The following is a 7881-nucleotide window of genomic DNA, read 5'->3' on the forward strand; positions in this document are numbered from 1 at the left end:
ACCTGTATTTAAATATAGAGACCATGTGGTTGACTAGAAATGATTTGTATTCAGATTCTGAAGTGATTTACAATATAAGTTTGACATAATTCACTTTTTCCAGTAGCACTGGGTTTTACTCATGTGTTCTTTTCTAATGACCAAACTACAAATAGTAAAACCCAGTGCAGAATTATTTACCAATGAGAGAATTACTTTCTTCTAAGTGGTATCAGCTCTAAGAAGACATGCAAGGCAATTAACCATATAGATAATAGCATATACATGTATTGGGCTTGTGTGACATTGGTAAAACAGACTCAATTTAAAGAAATTATTGTACTTTATTATCAATCAAATCAGGGTAAGATACTGAGAAACAAGAACAAACTAAAACAAAACAAAAAAAAAAATGTTCCCCCTGCTTTCCCTTCTTCCTGGTCTTAACTTTACTCCCAGTTTTCTCTACCTCCTCCCCCCATAGGCTCAAGGACCCCAACATGGGTCCTTCACGCTGCCAGGGCCACAGCTGCCTCACCAAGGTCTTCGCGAAGGCTGCTGTCTGCTGGGCTGTTTCTCTCACAAGCTCTCACTCTTCTCTTCTCTGGTTGCAATTTCTTCCCCACACAAGCTAGTTTTCACTTCTTAAATCTTTTTTCCCACAGGCCAAAATGTGCCCTGGAAAGAAAATACCATCTGCCTCACAGTCAGGTCCTTAGTTGACTCTAGGAAATCTATCACTGCAAAAAAAGACAGATTCAAAAAAAAAAAAATCAATCCTTGTAGGCTATGTCAGTCTAATAAGAAAGCAATGTTTGCTTTCTGCCTCACATCTGGAATGGATAAACAATTTGCAACAGGCTATCTAGAAGTGGGGTAGTGTTTAATAATATTTAATTAATTCTTATCTAATTTTTCAGTGAAGGACAAGAATAAACCTTATAAGCTGGGGGAAAAAATGTCCTTTCACTAGCTGCCTCTTTTAAGAGGTAAACTTTTACACTTTAAAATGTAACTCTTCTAAATAGTGGTCAGAGACACAGCACCAGTGTTCAAAGGCTGCCTCACAAAGGGTTAGACTACTTCTCAGTAATCTTTATGTCTGGAAATGTTTTTATGTTTTAAATCAGAGATTGCATAACTGCTTCAGGGGTAGTAGTAAGACTTCTAAAAGTAGACATCAGCTTTCCACTGCTGAGCTCAAATTATTAAATAAGAGATATTAATTTCAGAAGGTTGCTTCATGCTGTATATGAAATGCATTGATCTCAGTCTGCTTTCTATTGGCCTAATTTCCCACATCAGAAAATGAGTAAAAAAATAATAGAAAATACTTTAGCAGTTTGGATTTTTTAAAAATTTTGTTAGCTTTCTCAGTACAAAAAAAAAAAAAGACAGAATGGAACTAAAGAACAATTTGCTTTCATCCATTCACCAGAAGGTCTCATCATCAGGGCAAATCATGGCAGTAGGTCACATGCAAGAATTTCCTTTCCTTGTATGACTTACCAGATTAAAATAAAAATGTCCACATGCTCCAATCTGTCTGCTTTAACAGAGAGTGAAAAAATGTACAGTACTACTTCAAAAACGTACCGTAAAAAGAATTGATGAGCAATTTAGAACTCTATAAAAATGGCACAGTGAGAGGTCTCAGAAAATTACCAAGGACAGTGGCAATGCTAATTTATCTGTACCACAGAATTGTACAAGTTATTTATAGATTTTAGCTTCTAGTTTAACTTATGGCTGTTTCTTAAAGAATTCCGGAATGAGACAATCAAGCAGTTGCATTTATTTGTTACCAAGGAGATTTACATTCCTATAGTAAAACCTTAAATAGCTAAGATATACATTATTTTGGGATGCCAAACATGTCAAAGAAGCAGAGAGGGGGTAAAACACTTCTTCATGAGTCTTAAAGGACAGTTCATGAACTGTCAGAATGTAAATGATGTTGTCTGTATGGATACTACATCAAACGAAACACAAACCCATTTATTTATTTCTCTGAAAGCATTCAGAAAAATCTGTTACAAAGACAAGTGCTGCAAATGAAGAGAATGAACCTTCATTTTCACATACAATATACACACATGTCCTTCTCCTCAGAACTTCTTCAGCCCATGCATTAGTGCTCTGTGCTGACCCAGTACGAAGGTGCCTGAACCAGCATTTTCTTTTCTCTTCAAAGAAATGTGAGAGAAGTGTTGCTCATTGTTCCAAATACCAGATTGCAAGTTTAATGAATTATTGATTTCCTTTCATTGGATCTGGGAAACCTTTATAATAATGTTGGTACATTATACAAGTATACTTGTATACAATATACAAGGAACACATGGAATCTGGAGGATTTCTTCATGCATGATTGATTTTAACCAGTTTGATGGGGTGCCTTGTGACTGTTTTCTATTACTGTTCATAAAAAGAAACTTTTCCTTGGAAATGAAGTACCATTGAAATATATTCTAACAGCTATAATGACCATGTGTAGGCAGCTTTACTGCACAGAGATGGCCAACTTCTCAGCATCCCAAAGGTTATTTTAACAGAAAAGTATGATATAAAGCTAAGCTTTAGGTCTTATGAGGCTAAACTTTCACAGACACCCAGACACTGCAATCTAAAAATCCTTTTGGAAATGACTGGCTCTGAATCTCTTTGCTCTTACAGCACTCTGTGACAGACTGACCCTATAAATCTGAAAGAGATATGAAGCAAAATGGATGCTCCAAATTCTAAATCAATCAACATTGGAAAGCATTCTTTAAAGTAATCTCATCAAGTTACTTTAATATTGTAATATTATCAGTCATTTACTACTTTATCTACAGTTATGTAAATTGTAATATGATCAGCTATTTTATCTCATTGATTTTTAAATAAGATGTAGTTTGTGAATTTTTATGAAACCAAGAAACATTTCTTGATACAAATCAGATGATGCAGGAAGGGAGAAGACAGGTAGTATATTATTTCAATAAATTGCTTAAACACCTATGTCTAAACTGAGAAATATTGATCATATTCCAATAATAATTTATTGAGGAATCCTTCTGTAGTCCTGGATGAACTTGAAACTGTGTCTTAACCTGAATTCTTGTAAATACGTCAGATAATCAATATGATGAAGCAGCCCACATGTATTAGTGGTGTTAGAAGATAGTAAGGAGTAGAGATCCCCATGAATGACTCTAAAGTTTTGTTTCCATTTTAACTTTTCTCATATTTAAGATTATGCAGATATTTTTTGAGAATACATGCGCTTCCTTTTATTTCTTCTTATAAGCAAATTTATGTCAGGCTATGCTGAAGAAAAAAAAGTTCTTGGTCCCCATAGTTGGATAATATATTTCTTGGGGTCCCTAAATTCATAAAAGAATGAGAAATTCATAAAAGAATGAGAAAAAAATTATATTGATGAAAAAGGTAAGCCATACTGGCCACACTCTTGGCAGTTTTTCTTTCCTTGTTTGCTTTTTAAAAATACTCATAAAGTTAATGAACAAATGGATGCAGTTAAGTAAATCAGAGGCAGAACACTAAATACTAGCAATGCAATCATATCTACCCTGATGTTTCACTGGTGGACAAGAAAATCTTGCAGAAGTACCAAAGGAATTTTCATCTGTTTAAGCAGTAGTATCCTGAACAAAGCCAGACTTGAACTAAAACTGATGATAAGAAATTATGGGAAGCTAGAAAGAAATGCTGAAGATACATAAATTATGGAAATAAGATCTTTGACACCCATTTTGTTAGATTATCTAAGTGAACAACTAGACCCTATACATTATTAGAACTTAATAATATTTTTCTCTTAAAGAACTCTTCATATCCCTTTCTTTATCTCTCCTTATCTAGAGAACAAAATCGTCACCCAAGATGGATTTCTCCAGGCAGCTGGGCTTTTTTCCCCATTTTGTCCTGATGTATATGGATGAGTAACAAAGGTCTGAGGTCTGCTGGCAGGTGATAGAGTGTACATTTCATTTATTAGGTTGGATGCACTTTGTTAGAGATGCCAGCTTCTTGAGGCTGATAGCCAAAAGGATTTGAAGTGAATGGAACCGCTCTTTATATTAGAGGCTTTTTCAAGGGAGGCAGAATTGGTGAAAGTAGAGTTTTAATCTGTGATGCAAAGTAATAACAGACAGGTACCCACAGGCAGCAAAGCAAATTCTGAGTTATCACAGCTTCTGAATGGTGCTACACTGTCAAACGATTACAATTTGAGTTTTGGATTTGAGTGCCTGGCTGTCAAAAAAAAAATCTCAATTTCTCCACCTTGTTCTAGAAAAACTTTCTTCTATGAATCCTATTGAAGAGTTTGATTTTGTGTTGAGTATTTAATGACAAGGTCAGAGTGGATGACAAAGAGAATAGTAATTCTTCATGAGGGATTGCAAGTAACTATTTGTCCAAAGGTAACTGTGCCTGTATGGCTGCAGGCTGTTCTGTTTGCTCTGTTCTTATGCTTTGATATTTTGAATTTTCTCAAAAAGTATACTCCAATTATTATATATATATATATCTATATAATATTATATAATATATAATATATAATATTATAATACAATAAATAATATAACTTATTTTATATATATATATACAAATATAATACTAGGGGAGACATTTAGCCATGGGAATTTCTGGATTTTATGATAATTATTCTGTTTTGCATGAAAATAATCTCAGCCATAATAATGTATTCTTTTGCTAAGTACATTAGTGTTTATTAGATATGGAGAGTGCCTAGTACTTGAGAAGGCAAAAGTATCTCATAATAGAATGAAGGGATGGAGGCCAACTGCCAAGAAAAGGTGGAATCACTGGCAGCTGTGATGGATAACCTAGTAACAAAGATGAAGAAGTCTTAGCAGGAGTGCATGTATAGAGAATAAAACATAGGGTAAAAGGGGAAGTGACAAATGGAAGAAAATGGATGTGTAGAAGAAAAAAAGGCATTGTTAAATGAGTAGATGAAAAGAAAGCCTCATTATTTTTTTATTTGCCAATAAAAAATTTTCAAAGGAAATGACCAAGGTTATTTTAATATTGTTCTTTCCCTGAGAAAAAAATGAAGATAACAATTAGGGAATTTAACTTAACAACTGAAAAAAATCCATTAATAAGAAATAAAATAAGTTCAGTTGACAAATCACAGACTGTGTCTGACAGGCACAATGTTCTTTTGAGAGTCTTAAAAGGACAGATGTGCACCAATTATATTCAATTTAGTAAGATACTGCATCTAACTTTTACATGACTCACAAAAAACCCCTGGATTCTACTCTTTTCTAGGAAGCAAAATAAAAAACCCAAACCACAGCATATTGCAACTATTAAAAGGTTGTACTTCCAAGGAGTGTCTGGATTAGAGCATTATCCTTAAGAAATAATTTCCATATGTGAGAATTTTTCATGTATTTGCAAACAACATAGAGAATGGATTAAGTGGGAATGTTTTCAAATTAACATAGAATGAGAATTATACAGTTGACCACTAGGGAAAAAGAAAATTAATTATTTGAATTTAAAAAAAATCAAAAAAACCCCACTCCAACCAAGCAAACAAACAAAACAAACAAAAAAATTCCAGTGATGTATACAACACAATGATGTTAAGCAATATAGTACAAAAAAGTGATAAAGTTGTGCCAGATGAGCATTTTTCCCTAAGCTTCACCCCCTCAGAAGGAGGATTTCATTTACAGTACTAACTGAAAGGAGCCAAGGAATTTCAGCCTCTGTCTGATGCATCACATTTGTATCACATCATGCTGCCTTGGCTATGTGGCTTCTCCTTGCTGGATATGGGGATGGAATCCACCACTGAGACATCATCACACATGCTATTATCATGACCACCCATTTTCTCCTAAAGATTTGTTTAACATTAGTTTCTTGTCTGTTCCTTTCCATTACTTTTGGCATCCTAAAATATATATTCTTCAGAAGGATACTAAGAAAAATGTATAAAAAATTATTAAATTATTTGAAGAATTCTATTTTTAGTATCTGAAACCTTCACAAACCCTCAATGTTCTTCCTACTTTGAGTTGCAGAATAAAATTATTTTATCTATTTTCCAGAGGAGCACAAACACGGTGAATTGACCAAGACCACTTCAAAAATCAGTGATGTAGGAAAACATTGAAATTAATACCCATGAACCTTACATGACTGACTACACTGGTGTAGGTGATTCCCACCAGTAGATAAAATACTAACAACACAAATAAATTTATGAGAAGATAAATGTGAGCTATATATTCAAATTTGCAGTAACTGAGTCCCTGGGTTGCTCTGTAAAACGCTTGCTTAGTCCAGACAGGTGTTTACACCATGCAGTTACCATGGCACCTGGTTCAGTGTAGTGCTAAGTCCTGCTGAAAAGACAATGAGTCTGTTCAGGCTTGGCTATGTGGAAATGCATCCACACCACTTCCACTCTGCTCAAGATTTAAGTAGGATGGGCTCCTTTTCACCTGCAAAAGCCTGTCTAAACATACATAAAGATAAATAATTGCAAGAAAAGAATTGTCTCCTTGCAATGCAAGATTTTTCCATGGGATATTTGCCATAGTTTGCCAAGATCTCATTATCTATTTTTCCTCTGAGAATCCTCACATTTCATATCAGACCTCTTCCCTTTTCTTCTCTGCCCTGTATTTTTGCCTGGTGAGACCAAGCTCTGAGACAGTGCTCATCATTTGGACAAGAGTGTGAGAGCTTTTGGCAACTAAGATTAGAGGTGCTCTGTGGGAGACAAGTATGTGCTAGAATGTCCTATATTATTTAGATGTCTCATTTTTAGATATGTTTAGAGCCATCAGTTCTGCAACTGAAGAGTGTACTAATGTATCAGATTTTCAGAAATGAAAAGTATCAAAGGAGGTCTATGAATTTTCTTGCAGTATGCACTAAGGAAGGTAAGGAAGTGAAAACAAGAAAGATATTAAGAAAATTATACTTATGAGCAAAATGTTATCAATTATCAATATACTGAAGTTTAAAAGTTTGCCCAACAGCAGAAATAATAGCATAATTGAAAAAAATCAAAAGACATATTCATTATAATGTTTTATAACAATGGCATTATCAAAATAAAGGATCAATTTTTAAAAAATTTTTCTTTCTCTTCAAGGACTTAACAAAGGCATTTTGTCTAGATTCCAATTTCTCCAGTATGACTAAAAAAAGAGACTATAGAAACCTGTGAAAGGTGACTCATATCTCCTAAGTTCTCTGCCTAAAAATGGGTATAATTTTGATCACATCTATGTTTTTCCAGCTTGCTTTTTAGGTATATTAAGAAACTTTGTTTACTCATGCAAAGCATATCAGAGTGGAGATTTCAGCCATCATCCTGTTAAAATCTGTTAGGACATTATAATCTCCCAAGTATAACAGAATAGAGATTTCCTCTACACGACCTCCCTGTATGCTACTGCCTTCTACTTTTTATTCTCTTTTTCCTTCATTGGATGTGCAGAGTAGATATTCTGTGTCAAAAAGTCAGCATTTGTGGTAAAGAAAGCCATTGATTGCAGAATTCTTTCTTGTTGCTGAATTTAGAAAGAGCATACTGAGTGACTAATGTGATTGCAAGCAGAGAGAAAAGGTCTCATTAGTCAAAGCAAACAAATGATTCTATGGAAAATTCCTATGTCAAGTCAGTTAATCTGCCTCTTCACAGATGATCACTATTATGTGTTTCTTATTTTCTGAATGCTCAGCTTGATGATCTGGTATCTAATTGATGGACCTGCTACTCAGTAACTAATAAGCAGCAATGAGTAAGAGCTACCTTTTGGACATAAGTGCTATTCAGTGATAAGTGTTCTGCTAATAACAGACACCAGAGATGTCAAATTATGGACCTGATCTTGCACA

The sequence above is a fragment of the Molothrus ater genome, chromosome 2 (assembly GCF_012460135.2).
Source record: "Molothrus ater isolate BHLD 08-10-18 breed brown headed cowbird chromosome 2, BPBGC_Mater_1.1, whole genome shotgun sequence".
NCBI lineage: Eukaryota > Metazoa > Chordata > Aves > Passeriformes > Icteridae > Molothrus > Molothrus ater.